The sequence below is a fragment of the Macrobrachium rosenbergii genome, chromosome 54 (genome assembly GCF_040412425.1).
Source record: "Macrobrachium rosenbergii isolate ZJJX-2024 chromosome 54, ASM4041242v1, whole genome shotgun sequence".
Classification (NCBI taxonomy): Eukaryota; Metazoa; Arthropoda; class Malacostraca; order Decapoda; family Palaemonidae; genus Macrobrachium; species Macrobrachium rosenbergii.
Genome location: NC_089794.1, coordinates 38153198 through 38171503, shown reverse-complemented (window position 1 = coordinate 38171503; position 18306 = coordinate 38153198). Strand labels below are relative to the sequence as shown.

The 18306-nt window shown below is 39.6% G+C and overlaps 1 long non-coding RNA gene across 1 annotated transcript in view; it reads left to right on the top strand.

Moving 5' to 3' along the window:
- The window catches only part of LOC136834984 (uncharacterized), a 178809-nt gene that overhangs the window by 56728 nt on the left and 103775 nt on the right, over positions 1-18306 (top strand). The window contains exon 4 of the long non-coding RNA XR_010851945.1: positions 6965-7043. This is a non-coding gene — a long non-coding RNA (uncharacterized lncRNA). The remainder of the gene's footprint in view (positions 1-6964; positions 7044-18306) is intronic.

The following is an 18306-nucleotide window of genomic DNA, read 5'->3' as shown; positions in this document are numbered from 1 at the left end:
TACTGCTCTCTTAAGGTCTGCTGAGACAGTGGCCGAAATAGTGCCTGTAAACGAGACGGAGTGGATAAGGAAAGAAGGATTGGCCATTGTTATTGACCAGATGAATTGCTTTTGACATTATGGGTCGTCACGTTCCGTTTATAATTAACAGACCTGTATCTGTCCCTTTATCTATCCCTTGAGATGTCCTCGCTCTTGTTGTACCCTCTTCCTATCTTCAGTGACCTCTGGCTTGTCCCATCCATTCATGTGCAGATGATTCTACTCTATATGAATTATGTTCTTACTCTTCTCAGGCCTCGTCAGAAACTATTTCTTATTCTTGCCTAATCTTATTTTGATGCTGTTATTTGTGTACCTAGTATCTGAAAAGTGCAGACGAAAATTGTTTGTTTTAGTGCTTTTAAAACTAAATTCCTTCCTTTTCTCAATATTACTCTTTCAAATTATTGTTATTATTATTAAGAATTTGAATTAAAGCCCACCAGAACTGTCAATATTTTGAGTTCAGAAGTAGGTAGTGGAACATCTTGGCCGGATCCCAGTATGAGCGCGGCTAAGTCGACCTTTGAAATGGCGGGTGTACCATTTTTGTCTTGTTTTTTCTAAATCCTGTCTCAACAGCTTCTTCAGACTTTTAGTGGGACGAGTATATGTTGGTAAGGAATAAAATACTGTGAGCTTTGTTCATGAGCTCTTCTTTACTGTGTGCTGCTATAATGCCGTGGAAGGAAGTTTTGGGTCTGAGTGAACATTTTATGTAATTTCTTCGTAATATTTACTTTTTTAATGTACAAATCTTTTCCTTCTTCTGTGTTCCTGACTCATTTAGCCTGACTTTTCAAGAGACGGGTTTGTTATCACTCAGGAAGGATCACAACAATTTTCTTGAGCAAGACAATCGTTTCCGTATCCTTTCCAATCTCTGATAAAGAAATTAGGTTCAACGTAAAAACCAGGGTTTGCGAAATCGCAGAAATAACGAAATCCTGAGTTTCTTGTCCTCATATTTTACCTTTTTTTATTTTGTGCCTCTTCGGAGTTGCGAAAAAGTTAAATCCTTCAATTTTTGCCTTCAACTTTAGATTTTTTTATAGACCTCTCGTCAAATACTTTGAAAAGACTTCTTTCAAATAACTTTTCTTTATCCACCAGAGTCCAATAACCGTCATCTCACCAATCCACAGATTTCGAAGAGAATTAATGGACGGAAGATGAGTCACCCCATCCTTTCATTGTTGATACTTACAAGATTGTTTTAAACTATGAACAATGCGGTTCCTGTGTTCAGTTGTTTTCGTGGAGCGTCAGGTCCCACCAACATACTTTTTGTTTGGTCGTCGGGTGAGGTTGTGGCCGTTGCTGTAATTATTATTATTATTATTATTATTATTATTATTATTATTATTATTATTATTATTATTATTCAGAAGATGAAACCTATTCATATGGAACAAGCCCCGTTAACTTAAATTCAAGCTTCCAAAGAATATGGTGTTCATTAGGGAGAAGTAAGAGGAGGGAAAGGGAAATATATAAAGAAGAGATCCCACTAATTAAAAAAGAAAAAAATTAATAAATAGATAAAAATGTATTAAAATGCAAGGAGAATGGTATTAGGGTAGTAATGCATTGCTTCTTCGTTTGAACTTCTGATGTTCCAATTGCACGACATCTCACGGAGGCTGTTCCACAATCGCCAATCTTCGTCTTTGCTGCCCGACAAAACCGTCCGTTTACCGGCCAAAAACCTTCCACAATCGAGATTCCTCTTGTTGTAGTTCCAGGTCATCCAACCCTGGAGGGTCTCCCTTAGCCTCGAAATGCAAAAACCATCCTTTTGCTGAGCTCGAAGCTCTCTCTACCATCCTTTTAAAAACCCTCCGAGGTCGGAACCACTAGGACCTCTCTCCCTCCCTCCCTCCCCAGCCTCCCCTTCCCTCCAACCAACCCTCCACAGCCCTCCCTGGGCCGTCTTTGATGCCACCGGAAGTGATCCTACAAAGGACCATGTTTCCCTTTAACAATCTTGTGTGTGTCGAAAAGCGGTTTTCGTAGGGCCACCTCCCTCTTTGGGCAGGATGTATGTCCCCCTCCCTCCTACAGGAACCCCTTCCCCTTCTACCCTATCATTTTCTGGGATCTCCTTTCCCCTCCTCCTCCTCCTCCTCCTACATTCCCAAGAACTCAGGATCTCTCCTCCTCCTCCAGCTTATTCCCTCTCACCTCCCTACTTTTGGCTGGAACGGATACCCTAGGATTCCCGTAATGGGCCCTTGGACCCCTTCTTGTCCCTTCCCTTCCCTCGTGGTCCCCCCTCCCCCACTCCCCCTCAAATTCCCCTTATACCCTTTTCAACAAACTCCGCGCTTTCGAAACTGTGTGTTTGCTTAGCGTTCCAACTCTCTGATGTGGCATTGTCCTTCCAAGAACAATATTTGATCAACAAATTCGAGGAGTTTCCTAGCGGTGCTACCGAGATTTTGCACCGGCGCCGTCCCCCAGAGAGAGAGAGAGAGAGAGAGAGAGAGAGAGAGAGAGAGAGAGAGAGAGAGAAGCGAGCAGTTCTTTGTAGGATAGAGAGAAAGGGGATACTCAACATTTATTTGAGAGAGAGAGAGAAAGGGGATACTCTACATTTATTTTCAGAGAGAGAGAGAGAGAGAGAGAGAGAGAGAGAGAGAGAGAGAGAGAGAGAGAGAGAGAGAGAGAGAGGGATAATCAACATTTATTTTCAAAGAGAGAGAGAGAGAAAGGGGATACTCAACATTTATTTTCAAATAGAGAGAGAGAGAGAGAGAGAGAGAGAGAGAGAGAGAGAGAGAGAGAGAGAGAGAGAGAGAGAGAGGCGACCAGTTCTGTATAGGAGAGAGAGAGAAAGGGGATACTCAACATTTATTTTCAGAGAGAGAGAGGGGATAATCAACATTTATTTTTAAAGAGAGAGAGAGAGAGAGAGAGAGAGAGAGAGAGAGAGAGAGAGAGAAAGAGAGAGAGAGAGAGAGAGAGAGAGAGAGAGAGAGGGGATACTCAACATTTATTTTGAGAGAGAGAGAGGGGATAATCAACATTTATTTTCAAAGAGAGAGAGAGAGAGAGAGAGAGAGAGAGAGAGAGAGAGAGAGAGAGAGAGAGAGAGAGAGAGAGAGAGAGAGAGAAAGGGGATACTCAACATTTATTTTCAGAGAGAGAGGGATAATCAACATTTATTTTCAAAAGAGAGAGAGAGAGAGAGAGAGAGAGAGAGAGAGAGAGAGAGAGAGAGAGAGAGAGAGAGAGAGAGAGAGAGAGAGGCGACCAGTTCTTTATAGGAGAGAGAGAAAGGGGATACTCAACATTTATTTTCAGAGAGAGAGAGAGAGAGAGAGAGAGAGAGAGAGAGAGAGAGAGAGAGAGAGAAAGAGAAGCGACCAGTTCTTTATAGGAGAGAGAGAAAGTGGATACTCAACATTTATTTTTAAGAGGAGAGAGAGAGAGAGAGAGAGAGAGAGAGAGAGAGAGAGAGAGAGAGAGAGAGAGAGAGAGGATTCCTTTTGAGAAAGACCAACATCTTGTATGATAGAGACAGAGAGAGATACCAAGTTCTACAGAGAGAGAGAGAGAGAGAGAGAGAGAGAGAGAGAGAGAGAGAGAGAGAGAGAGAGAGAGAGAGAGAGGGAGAGAGAGAGCTATGGAAAGTGAAATATTTTAAATGCTTAATAAATGTTAGAAGAGAGAGAGAGAGAGAGAGAGAGAGAGAGAGAGAGAGAGAGAGAGAGAGGGATACTCAACATTTATTTTCAGAGAGAGAGAGGGGATAATCAACATTTATTTTCAAAGAGAGAGAGAGAGAGAGAGAGAGAGAGAGAGAGAGAGAGAGAGAGAGAGAGAGAGAGAGAGAGAGAGAGGGGCGACCAGTTCTTTATAGGAGAGAGAGAAAGGGATACTCAACATTTATTTTCAGAGAGAGAGAGAGAGAGAGAGAGAGAGAGAGAGAGAGAGAGAGAGAGAGAGAGAGAGAGAGAGAGAGAGAGAGAGAGGATCGACGGATTCCTTTTGAGAAAGACCAACATCTTGTATGATAGAGACAGAGAGAGATACCAAGTTTTACAGAGAGAGAGAGAGAGAGAGAGAGAGAGAGAGAGAGAGAGAGAGAGAGAGAGAGAGAGAGCTATGGAAAGTGAAATATTTTAAATGCATAATAAATGTTAGAAGAGAGAGAGAGAGAGAGAGAGAGAGAGAGAGAGAGAGAGAGAGAGAGAAGCCAATCCTTTTCAATTCTCTGCTCCTGTTTCCCCCTTCAGGACATTCCGAAGGTCCTATAATTTCTGAAGGGGATACAAAAACAAATTAACCGATATCCCATACCTGGCCAGGTAGTCTTTATCTTCCCCAAAACTTTCGTATTCTTTTGAAGTTATAACTATATATATATATATATATATTTTAGGACAATTGTTAATTTATAATTTGTATGTAATTATTAACACAAATATTTGATCTGTGAAACTCCTGCCTCTTGTAAAAGTCTGTTCTTCTCTTAACATTTCATTAATTTCCTTTTTCCAGCCTACTGAGAATAAATGTACTGAATATTTTCATTACAACCGACCTGAGGCCAGAGTCTTTGTAGTTACCATATTCAGTCAGGTCATCTTTCTTTGGGGCTGCTTTGAAATTCACTCACTCGTATCTTTCACAAATCTCCACTCATTTCCAGCCTCACGCCTCATAGCTCGCATCCCAGTAGGTCTTAGTTTTCAAACTCTTCTGGTGCCCTCAGGTGCCCAGGGAACACTATTACTTATTGTTTTCCTCCAAGGGTTGTGCCCCGTAGTAGGGCAGTGCCGCCAGTGCACCTTTGCGGGGCACTGCAGACATTACTTAAGGTTCTTTGCAGCTTTCCCCCGGCCCCTAGCTGCAACCCCTTTCGTTCCTTTTACTGTACCTCCTTTCATATTTTTTCTTCCATCTTACTTTCCACCTCTCCTAACAATTGATTCACAGTGCAACGGCGAGGTTTTCCTCCCGTTACACCTTTTAAACGTTTACTGTCAATTTCCGCTTCAGCGCTGAATGACCTCATTGGTTCCAGTCCCAGTGCTTGGCCTTTTGCCTAAATTCAGTATTTAATTCAAGCCATCACCATCTCCCGTTTATCATTTCATAAGTATCATGGAACTTCCAGAATGGTATCATTTCGAATAACCCTGCCTTCTGAATCGTGCTGTTCTCAAAGCTGTGTTCTCAAATCGACAAGATCTTTTATAGTTTCATCGCCATACTGTGGTTTATTACCGTGCTTGATTCATGTATAATATTTCTTACGTTAGAGATTTCCTTATAGTTCCTGTCGTTTTAGTGTATTGTAATTGTTCTTGCTAGTGTCGGCCATGCATTCCCAGCAGTGTACCTTTAGTTATCTGTAGTGAAACACGAAAAACTTGTAGAATTGTCAAGAAAGTCAGCTTATAGTCATGTGAAAAGACACATCCGTCTTGAAAAATTCCCAAGAAAGTTCACATTCTTATTAAGAGACATCGAAGAGGTAGACCAAAGAATGTTGCCAGATTTCCTAGAAAATCAGGTCAACTCTCATCCGTTTCAGAGCCAAGTGAAAGAATGATTTAAACAAGTAAAAAATGCACCGAAGTTTCTTCGGTGCAATGGAGTTTTCTGTACAGCCACTGCCCATGAAACTTAAAGCTGCGGCCCTTGAAACTTTTAACCACGACCCGGTGGTGGCCTGTGTTGACACATATAGCGGTGCCAGATGCACGATTATGGCTAAATTTAACCTTAAATAAAAAACAAAACTACTGAGGCTAGAGGGCTGCAAATTGTTATGTTTGATGATTGGAGGGTGGATGATCGACATACCAGTTTCCAACCCTCTAACCTCAGTAGGTTTTAAGATCTGAGGGCGGACAGGAAAGTGCGGACGGACAGACAGCCGTCACAATACTTTCCTTTTACAGAAAACTAAAACTCGACACCAGTGTTTGTCCCTTTTTTACTTGCAGCAATATTATTTTATCTTATTACTTCAAAGAAAAAAAATATATATTAAGAACGAGAACAGTATGTATAACTTTCAAAGAATTGTATTTAAAACAGGTATTTATGGAATTATTAGGCATGGGAGTAACACATGGATATATTTAAAAGACCAATAAGATATGCATAAAATGCATTTTTGTGTCGTGGTAGACACCATGACGGAATTGCAGTATTAAAAAGCATGTTAAAATTAAGTGTCCTGTGGCCAAGTTGGTAGCGTGATGAACCCTGGTACCAGACGAAACTAGTTTTAGTATTCCAGGACTCAGTGGTTCTTTAAACCACTACATGATAAGGAAGACTATTCTTCTTCTGATGGAGTTGGGAAACTATTCACCCAGTACTATTCCCAAAAGCTGAACTAAAAGAGAATTTGTTAATATATATATATATATATATATATATATATATATATATATATATATATATATATATATATATATATATATATATTTATTTTGGTAAAACTTTCATCTGACTCTAAGGGTTTGCTGCCAGCGGCAGTGGATCATAACAGAGAGAGAGAGAGAGAGAGAGAGAGAGAGAGAGAGAGAGAGAGAGAGAGAGAGAGAGAGAGAGAGAGAGAGAGAGAGTGTTTGTCGGTACGCGCGATCGAGCGCTTGCTAAATACTGGATAATTGGATTTTGAAGATTTCATGTTTTGCAGTGTTTTCGATGTATTTTTTAAAAACAATTAAAAATTTTACAGTGCAAGAAAAAAAAGTGCTGAAACTTGCAACCTAAAGCAGGGGTCTGATGCTAGCAGCAGTAAGGCCCTGAAATTGTTGCAGTGAGTGCATGAGTGAAACATTTGGTGATTGTGGTGATTGTAAGTGAAGTATCCTGCTATTTTTTAAAGAGTATGTACAGCCCATTAATATATTAAACTGTATTCATATTAAACTGTATTCTGTATGCCCTGCAGGGTAGCTTATTGGTATGCGTCTGGGCATCTCACTCCTCCTTGGGCCTGAGTCTAGCCATGTGGGAGACTTGATCATCAGGTAAGTTCTGCAAAATTTAGGCTTTGTCAGAAAGCGGTTCCAGTTCCTCGTTAATAAGTAGGATCTAATTTTGAACCGTTCGTTAACCCAGCTTTGGAACAGACAGCAGCTCAGTTCAGGTACGATACAGTAATGTTAGGACCATTTTTCCCTTTTATTTCAAAATTGCTTGACGTCGAATTATGTAAATTTTTGCAACATTAATTAGTACTTTGCCAGTTTCATTAAATTTATCTTCACGTGCTTTGGTAATAGCAATAGTTATTCCTATACCTACTTTGTTAATAGCAATATTTAATCCTATGCCTCTTACATTTACACAGAATACATTTTTAGTGATTTTTATAGCTTATCAAACAATTTTCGTTAATACCAAATTATTGCATTCATGATTTATTGTTGTATTTTCTGGTTTCCTGTAACCTTCAAACCGATAAAAACTAAGGTTATTGGGTGTAAGCACAGGTAGGTGTAATAGCTGGTGCTATCACGGGGTGGTAGGGAGGAACAGAGGAAGGAGGGGGACCCCCCCCTTCCCGTAGGACCTCCACGGAATCTGTGTTGAAATTAGCATACAAATACAATTTGTTCAGCCCGTTGATTTTCAAGATAATGATCACTGGTTTGTTCCATTTGTTCAAGTGTTTGAGTTGAGGCGCGCAACAAGTGTTCGTTCTTTTTCCCACCGCTCAGACGCGCGGTTCATATCTTTTCGGACGGGCTAGACCTACGGAGTTCGTCCTCGCTCGGTTCTTCGTCTTTTGCTCGCCGTTTTGTTAGTGGTTATTTGTGGTTTCGGTTGTTCTCTTTCTTATCAGGAAAGTTCGGTCTGCGTAAAGTGTTGGGGAATATCCAAAATGTTGGTTTTGAAATTGGGTGGAAAACACACATGCTTGACAATTAGCGATGTCTGCAACGCGGCTCCTTTTCCCACAAGTTGGCCCGATGTAACAGCATTGCCAATGTCATGGTAACCGGTGGCTCTGTCTAACTAAATATTCTACATAACAAATCAGGCTTAAATAAAAAAACAGTGACTAGTATTACAAGAGGAAGAAATATACGAAAAAATTAGGGTAAAGAAAAATAAATGTACGAACTAGAACGTTCCCAGTCAACACAAAAGCCCTTTGCGAGAGAGATAAGAGAGGGCGGGGATCTCAGGGGAGCTGGTATCACTGCAGTATCAGCTCGCTTGAGTCAACACGGGCGACAAAGACGACGGCTCATACCCAGCTGGAATTATTCATGACAATACATTTACCTTCGGTTTCGTTTTTGATTTTACCTCTGGATCAGCTTTGCAACAAGAGCCCGTTGCAACTGCCGATGTGTGCAGACGCGAGGCGGAAATGTAAGCAGTTGCAAGAAGCGAAGGAAAGAAAATCAGGGGAGGAAAACTTGCGCTTTTGATATTGTCAGCGTGCGCGGCGCTTCTCTGATCCTTGGGAATTGTGTGCAGGGTTGCCAACGTTTCGGATGGATTAGAGATATTAGAATGAATTTGATGCGGATAAGTCGAGTTAAAATACATGCTTTTGATATCTTGTAATTGAGGTATGCTTTCATGATCCCCTGGCATTATCTTCTGGGTTGAGATTGACGAGCCAGGTTTTTCTTTTAAACTTTCGGATCATTTGCCAATTCCCTTTTATGAGGTAATTAATTTTGGTTTGGTTTGTTTGTTGACTTTTTATACTTTTATTGCATATTTTTGAAAAAAAATTAATTTAAGATATTTTCTGTAGGATAAAAGTTTTATGTATGTATGTATGTATGTATGTATGTATGTATGTATGTATATATATATATATATATATATATATATATATATATATATATATATATATATATATATATATACATACATACATACATACATACATAAAACTTTTATCATATATATGTGTGTGTATGAATCTATGTATGTTTGTTAAATCATCATAATCACCAACACCACATGACACAGTAGTGTGAAATTCCGCCATTATATTCTTTCCTGTGCTTTATCTTCTACAAATTTCCATTCATCCTCGTCCCCCCTCTGATAATCCTAATCCAAGTAGGTCGGGGTCTACCAACTCCTATGGTTTCCTCAGGTGGCCAGATGACGCTATGACGAACTGTTCTCCCGGGAGTTGTGGGAAGGACATGTCCATTCCATCTCTAGCTTCCTGACATTATTATCTCATCTACAAATGGAACTTATGTAATTTGCCTCTTGGTACCACTTCTCACTCTAATTTGCCTCTTGGTACCACTTCTCACTCTAATTTGCCTCTTGGTACCACTTCTCACTCTAATTTGCCTCTTGGTACCACTTCTCACTCTATCCTACCGTCTTACCAAATAAATCAAAGATGAACAGAAGCAATGAGGGCGGAATTTACACAAAGGGATGAAAAATAACAATGGCAGGAGAAAGGATCACTGAGGTTGGATCTCGCAAATATTGACAATAATTCCAGTACAGGTTCACTTGAGGTGGGATTCAGTGAAAGACTTAACACGTAAGTGAAGCAGTGGGCAGGCTGAATAAGAATTGGAATTCAAATAGATTGAAAGCGCATACGAGGGTAAGTCTAGTATGATCTATATTGCTGTGCGGACTTGAATCGTGGTTTGATAAAGAACAGTATCGAAAAAAATTATTGGTTTCACAGTAAAGTACTTGAAGAAATAAAAGACTTTTTATAAGCAACAGACACAGATATATATATATATATATATATATATATATATATATATGCAACATATATAATATATATTATATATATATATATATATATATATATATATATATATATATATATATATATATATATATATATATATATATATATATAGTGTATATATATTTTATAGTGTGTTGTGTTTTGGGTTTGGGATAGGATGTGGATGTTCACAGTGATTGAGAAAGAGAGAGAAAATGTATTAAGTGTCTGGTGACGCCGTCTGCTGCTTTGGAAATGAGACCAGCGAACTGCGTGAAAAGTTTTGTATTTATTATCTTCCAATAACTAAAGCCTTTTTTCCTCAAAGCCAATCGATGATTTACCCATTTTGTGAGAAATGTTGGGACTTGTTATTTCTTTTGTCAACTATATTTGTTTCTTGATATTAATGTTAATAGTGGTTTTATCATTATTTGATTATCTTCAGCTTGGTCAAGAATACGAGAATTGGTATTGTAAGTTAAAACATTAAAAAATGTTATTATTCTTGAGTTTTGAAAATAGACAAAATATGAATTAATGCTAACCCTTGGTATTGTGACGCCAGTGGCCGTTTTTTTTTTTCATATGCCCCACTACGAGACTGGTATTATCTATCTGCTTGCGTTTCTCAAATCTTCATAATCTTCCTCCTTGTGAGGGCGGGTTGATTGGTGCTCCCAGATTTCGGCCCAAACCTTCATTCAATCATCTCTTTTTGTTCTTCATGTTCGGCTTTTGCGTGACATATGTTTATGTATTGTGGTTTTGACTCTCTCTCTCTCTCTCTCTCTCTCTCTCTCTCTCTCTCTCTCTCTCTCTCTCTCTCTCTGGCTTCGTTGGTTCTCATTTTTCGGTGGTATGCTTTTGCATGGTTTCAGTGCCTTCGTGACCTCCAGCAATTGTTGTGCAGGTTTTTGTCAAGTCGACCTTTTGGTCCAGTCTTTTGTTAGCTGGCTTACGTCAAAGTTCCACTGCTTGGTGAGGACCGAGGACAGGTCACGAGGTGTGACCTCGCTGTATTGAAGCTAAATTGACCACGAAGCTGTCCCCGGGGGATTGCACATTGGCATCCATTGGAACGTTGTCTCCCTGGCTTCTCAGTCGCTACCTTGAAATGATTCGACACAGCGCCCATCCTTCAGTCAAGTTTATCCTCTTTGGTAGTGTCTTGCAGGGGAAGAAATGACTTTGATGGCCTCGCTCCTTCATCACTTGGAGGATTAAAGGAGGAAGGAGTGATGTCCTGACGTCTCTGGGGTGAAGGATCTCCCATTGCACATGCAGTGGTCGAAGGAAAGGAAATTTCGCTTTCAATAAGCTCTGGGAAGCAATTAATACTGGGTCTTGTTAGGCTCTGCCTTCTGCTTCTGCCATCGGAGCTCCCCTATTCTGAACTGACTTTTATATTTAATGCGCAGCATATAGAAAACTTCATGTTAATATAGGAAATGTTTATGAGAATGGAATGCATAGAGAGAAGCACTGCTTCATCAGTACTTTGCAGCATATATGATATTTAGCTTTTTATTATGCAGACTTGCTGACTAGGGTCATTTTTTGCACAGAATAAAAATATGATTATGTAGTCAAGGCACTAGTCTGGATATATATATATATATATATATATATATATATATATATATATATATATATATATATATATATATATATATATATATATATATATAAATATGTATACATACACATATACATACATACATATACACACTAAAACTCCAAAATATTGAAACTATTCTTGCATCCAATTTACGCACAAGCATGTTCACCGGCATCCTCTGCATAACGCCATATATTCCGAATACTATTATTCCCAAAAGCCCTTCAGAAAACTGTGACCACAATTCTCGCACATCATCAGTTTGGCATAAATGGACGAGTATATTGAACTCGCCTTCTTGTTAGTCCGGAATTTATTTTCTTAATTTTTCAGTGGCGTAAATTTCTTTTTGACTTTTTCCTCTTACTCTTTTCATTCCCTATTCCGATCTCCTCGTATTTTGCATATTCCATCAACCCATCCTGCAAAAAGAAAAAACAAAATGGCCTTTTTTTGATTTTAGTTTTTTTAAGGTTTTTTGACCCGACGCTTGCGGCTGACCATTTCTAGTTTTCCTTCATTTTTTCTAACGCATCCTCCATTTTCATCGGATTTCTAGCTCCGGCAAATGATGCGCGAATGAGCGACGATTTTTGAAAAGGGAGATGCTTGTGAAGGGAATGACCTGCACGTAATTAATTGGGATTTTTATTTGGAAAGGTGTCATTGGCTCTGTGATCAGGCTGGGACATTATCGTTGGGTGCTTCTGTGAGCTCAGCGAGATAGGGAATTCTCGTTTTCTTTCGTTTGAGTGAAACCCGTTTTCTTTGAATTCAGGCGACTATATTTTAGATCTCGGCGAGTACTTTATGAAGAGGTTCTAAGTTTACCTTAATTTTACCTGACCACTGAGCTGATTAACAGCTCTCCTAGGGCTGGCCCGAAGGATTAGACTTATTTAACGTGACTAAGAACCAATTGGTTACGGGACCTACAGCTTATTGTGGAATCCGAACCACATTATAGCGAGAAATGAATTTTTATCACCAGAAATAAATTCCTCTGCTCTTCATTAGCCGGCCGGAGAGTCGAACTCGGGCCTAGCAAGTGCTAGGCCACAACTCTACCGATTTGCCCAACGAAGAGCTATGAAGAGGTTCTAAGCCAGTGGTTCTCAACCAGGGGGGAGTTTCAGAGTTTCAGGGGGGGAATTGTGACCACTGATTGGCAGGCTTAGACTGGCTCTAGGACCACACAAATCGTAGTGTGCATCGGTCTGCACTACAGAGAGGTCATGCTGGGCTTTCTCTCTGCTAGCTTTTGTGTTTGTGTTAGTATTTTATTGTATATTATTTTGAATGCACCTTTTGAGGCAGACAATTTTGGGAAGGGGGGAATGACATCCTGACATATGATGGAAGGGTGCATGGGCTAAAAAAGGTTGAGAACCATTGTTCTACTAAGCCACGTTCCTCTGCACCCAAGCTCCAATCTTCCACAACCGACTAACAACCGGAGGTCTGAATTAATGTCCTGTGTGACTGTTTTAGTACCTTTATTGATGGAGTGATGTAAGAAGTCGAACAAAGGAAGTAGATATAGGTGCAAAGCTGGGGATACGAGTGGGTCGTATATGGATTTTGATATGGCTGTTGTTTGCAGATTATAAACTACTAGTTTTGGAACAGTTGAGAGAAAGCGGAGACAAATGAGAGACTTTAAAGTTGTCTGGTAGAAGAAGTTGAGAGCGATAGTTTGCAAGAATAAGGTTATGAGGATGAGTGAACAAACTAGATTTCTGTAATTGCTTTGGATTAGATATTTTGGATGACTGAAGGATGACAGAGCAAGTGTCACAGAATAAGTAAGAATGTAGCAAGATGTGTGCCCAAGATTGCAATGAAACGTGGAGTGTGTATATGAATCGAAGTTAGATTGTGTGAGTGGATTGTTTAGCCACCTCTCCCTTATGGAAGTGAAGTGTGGATGGTGAATGCAAAGGAAAGGAAAAGGGTGGAAGATGTAGAGGTAAATTGTTTACGTAGTATATGTAATATAAGAATTGAAAGGAAATATGGAGATAGAGAGGGGTAGTAAAAGTGAAATAGTAATAATAATATAATAATAATAATAATAATACTTTATTTCGAATATGAATTCATATACAATGAATTTACAAATAAAAGTAGTGGTGCCAAAAGTCTACTATTTTGATTTATTATTAAATAAACAAATTTACAGAAAAAATACAATTATCACAACCAAAGTGTGTATCTTACCAATAAACATAAAAAACTTTAAAAAAACATAAAAAACTTTAAAAAGGGTCATTCAACTAGACCTAAAAAGCAAGCGTAAATAAGCTCAATAACAACCATATTATTCTCCATCTACATAAAAAACACAATGCAGAAATGATTCCAAATGTAGAACATGATAAAAGCAGTTTTATCTGTCGGTAGAGTATTCTGTGCCATACATCATGTAATGTAAGCAATAAAGACGCATCACTGTCTTTTAGCAATCATATCAAAACATTATTTGATTTCTCCAATCTGTTTTAAACTAAATAAATAGTGCGTGGCGCCGGATAACATGAAGGCAGGGCAAACCCAGTGTCACAAAAACATGCGAAACACTATTACTTCGGGCGACCCCCATCAGCCCCCTTATTATATCATTAAGACACAATCTTAGTCCTCCTGAAGTTTCTTGCGTGTAGTGGTACCATAGTGAAGAACAACAGATTGTCGTACAAAAAGTTTTGAATAATTGAAATTAAATTTCCTTATAAGCATATTCCCTCTCACACAGAGCTTCCGACGCTGCTGTTCAATATCTTCATTACTCTTACTGTTACTAGTAATTATGTGGCCCAGATACGAGAATGAATTTACAAATTGTAAGAAGTCATTTTGCAATGAAATCCTTGGGTACTCCTGACTTTTGTTGTTACATGAAGGTGTTGTATAATATATCAATGTTCTGTGGCAGATTCTTCACAAATCTTTAGAAGTTTTCGAAGTGCCCCAGCAGTGGGAGCGAGAATAACTAGATCATCCGCATAGCTAAAATGATTAAAAGCAACATCCCCGACGTGACATCCTATTCCGGAACCAGCCAGTCGAATATTCAGGTCGTCTACGTAAATGTTAAAAAGGTAAAGAATGCCTCCCTATCTCAAGCCATTACTGCTACCGAAAAAGCCAGGAAATTGATCATCCCATTGAACAACAAAATTTTGAAAGTTAAATCGATAGGAGAGTAACTTGACGTAATGTTTCGGTACTTTTCGGCACAACAGTTTATCAAACAGCTCCCAATAGTCCACCCGACCAAATGCTGCTTTGGCATCTAAAAAACATAAAAATACAGGCGTATTTTGTACGTGGTAATAATTGATAACATATTTTAAAGCATAAACACAATTTCTGTGCCTAGATTTGGTTTAAACCCAAACTGATACTCACTTTTATACAAAAATTCCCTTAGATTTTTGCTAATATTACTCATTCTAGCATTTTAGAAATGTGCGTAGCAATGGCGATTGGCCTATAGTTGTTTTTAACTGCGGGGTCCTTGGTTACATTTTTTAAAAGTGGGACTATTATAACTTTCATAACAGAAGCAGGAAAAAACGAATGTATAAGGAATTAATTAAAAAAGAAGCATATCAACAGAAGCAAATAGTCTGGAGCATACTTATAGACTTCCCAAGGATACAATCAAAGCCCACTGTTTATTGATGGACAAAGAATGAGCAGCTTTCTTCACCATATCATCAAGAGTAATATATTTAAAGTTACCATCACTTATTTCAAGTTTTCTTTCCACAGTATTCCTAATAATGCTACCTTGAATGATATTCAAAACAGATTGAAAATGCTTTTTCCACAATAGGAGTATTTGTTTAGTACCTACGGCCTCTTCAATTTTATGGGGGACATTGGTGCATTTCTTTTTAGTCAGTAATTTAACGTTTGACCAAAAACGTTTCATACTCTTAGAGACTAGACTCTGACCAAGTGCTCTCGCTCTTAATTGCGCCTCATGCTCACGACACCATTTAAGCGCTAGCTTAAACCTAGAACGAGTCTGTCGCATATTCAGTGCCCAGGGCCCTTTTCTCGGAGACCCATTCATCCTCCAGGAAAGGAATGCGTCTCGCGCAAAGTCATCGGCCTCAAGAACGAAATCCGACCAGCCAGGCACAGCTTTGTACCTCTTCCTTCTAGTGCCGAATACTTCATTTCCAGTGGTCACTATAGTAGTACACAGTTCATCATATCTATCTTGTATATATAGAGTTATGATCAACGGAATGGACAGCACTGATTAGAACAAAAGAGAACGTGCATGTCAATATTAACGTTAGAGAGCCTGGCCTTTAAAAGACTAAAGAACATTTCCTTCAGAACTTCACTACCAAAATCCCAGTTAATCATGTCCAAACTGCCTCTAGAGCAGCGTAAAATCCAGCATAGTGAACCCTCATGTGATGACCAAAGCACAATGTTTCCTTCAGCATATCGAAAAAACAAGACGGCAAAACAGAGCAGTGCCGGACTTCCTCCTCTGACCAGCGAGAGAGAGTATATCAGAGTGGATCAGAGTGTTCTGAGATGGTTCAGTCATATGGAAAGAATGGAGGATGATAGATAGGCTGAAAAAAAGTGTTCTGTTCGGAAGTGTTAGGTAGGAGGAGGAGAGGAAGACTGAAAGGCTGGATAGAGGGCATAGAAGAGAATTGAAGAGGATTGGCCTTAACATTTAGAAGGAAAGTACGTGCAAAATACGGGTAGATGACGCTGTGTGTTTAAGAGGTTCTGTGTACTGCAGAAGAGCATTTTTCATAGGTGTATGAAACGACCAGTATTGAGGAAGTTTGCTGCAAAGTGTGTTCATCCACGACTCAGCATTTAGAATGTGAATGTGCCAATAATTGTTATCTTTTCTTTAGTGCTGAAAACAATGTTTGCGGTACGTATGTATACTTAACAGTAACATTCTCTTTCCCTCCTACCTGTTATTCACAAATCCACTATATTCATTGAGCAACTATACCAACCTATGATGCATAAAAGTGACATATATATCTTTCAGAATCAGTATCAATTTCCCCCGAGTCAATTCACATGTTTCTATACAAAAGTGGACGTTAAAAAACGCACATCTGAACAAAGCTTGGCTTCAAATTCAGTTCTTCCACTTCAGTTTTTATATAGTATTTCATTGTGCACTTAAGGGCTATTCCACCATTTATTTTTATTTCTGTCTTTTGTATGAAACTCTGCATAAAAAAGTATGTTCTCTTTTCTTCTAGATGGATCGCTGTGGTCCATGCTCTTTGTTTGCTAGATATTTTATCTCTCTCTCTCTCTCTCTCTCTCTCTCTCTCTCTCTCTCTCTCTCTCTCTCTCTCATAGCCCGTGTAATTAATAGTTCGTGTATGGAATACAGCTTTTAATAGTCTTGTGACTCGTTTCATTAATAGTTCGTGAATTGAGCCAAGCTATTAATAATTCTTGTGTGAACTCGTGCCATTCCTAGTTCATGTATATAATCAAACTGCTAATATGCTGTGTGTGGACTTGGGCTATTTATACCCCTTTTATGGCGCGTGCTTTCTTCGGTCTCAGTGTGAAGTCGGGCCAGGATCCCATCTGTCAGTGTGTGAAGTCTGGCCAGAATCCCGTGAGTCAATTTCTGGAGTCGGGCCAAAATCCCATGAGTCAGTTTGTGAAGCCTGGCCAGAATCACATGAGTCAATTTGTGGAGTCGGGCCAGAATCCCATGAGTCAGTTTGTAGAGTCGGGCCAGAATCCCATCTGTCAGTTTATGAAGTCGGCCAGAATCCCATGAGTCAGTTTGTGAAGTCTGGCCACAATCCCATGAGTCAATTTGTGGAGTTGGGCCAGAATTCCACGAGTCATTTTTTTGAAGTGAGTCATGACTCACTTTATGGAGTTGGGCCAGAATCCCATGAGTCAATTTTTGAAGTCGGGCCAGAATCCCATGAGTCAATTTGTGAAGTCGGGCCAGAATCCCATAAGTCAGTTTGTGGAGACCAGTTGTGGACAGTTTTGCATTCTTTGGGTTATGTGTGTGTGTGTGTGTGTGTGTGTGTGTGTGGAGTCAGTCTGTTAATAGTCCTTGTGTCGAGTCTTCCAGTGTTGGTGCGTGTGTGAAAAGTCGGGGCGTCATCAGCTCATTCTTCAGTTTGTGTGTAAGAATTCAGGCTGTCAGCAGATCAGTCTTAAGTAGAGTTATGCCAATGATGGAATGTGTGGTCACCAGATCAGTGCCGTCACCATAGTCGGTTAGTGTTGGGTTATTTTTAGTCTGTGGTCATCTTCAGTCTGTGTAGAGGGTGGCCATCTGTAATCCACGTGTATGTGAAGTCAGGCTTATTTTTTGTCCGTGGTGGGAAACCTTCAGTCTCAGATCAGACTACAGTGTAGGTGGCCCAGTCTGTATGAGGAGTCTGACCAACTTCACTCCATATGTGAGGAGTCGAGAGCCCATTAGAGCAGTATGTGTGGGGTTGGGCTGTCCTCAGCAATTGTGGAAATGGTCCCTCGTCTGTCCCTGTAGAGGAAAGTTGTTTGCAGTCTGTGTATTGATGGGCCATCTGCAGTTTTTGTAGATAATTTGCACCCATCGTCCCTCCGTGTAGAGATGGTCCATCTCCAGTCCGTGGGATGGTTTATCTCCAGTTAGTTCCTCGGAAGAGTGGGTTCCATTCTCAGCTAGCACTCTGCTGGAAATGAGTCCCTCCGTCTGTCCCAATGAAGAATAAAAATTTATTTTTTTGAATTCATTTCTCGCTATAATTGTTCGGCCATCAATGCAGGTTTTTGTAGTAACCAATTGGTGCTTACCCGTAGAATAAATCGTCCCTCCAGCCCTAGTAGAGATGGTTAATCAGCTCAGTGGTCTGGTTAAACTAAGGGATGGTTTATATCTCAATTCGGTCTTGATAGTCCG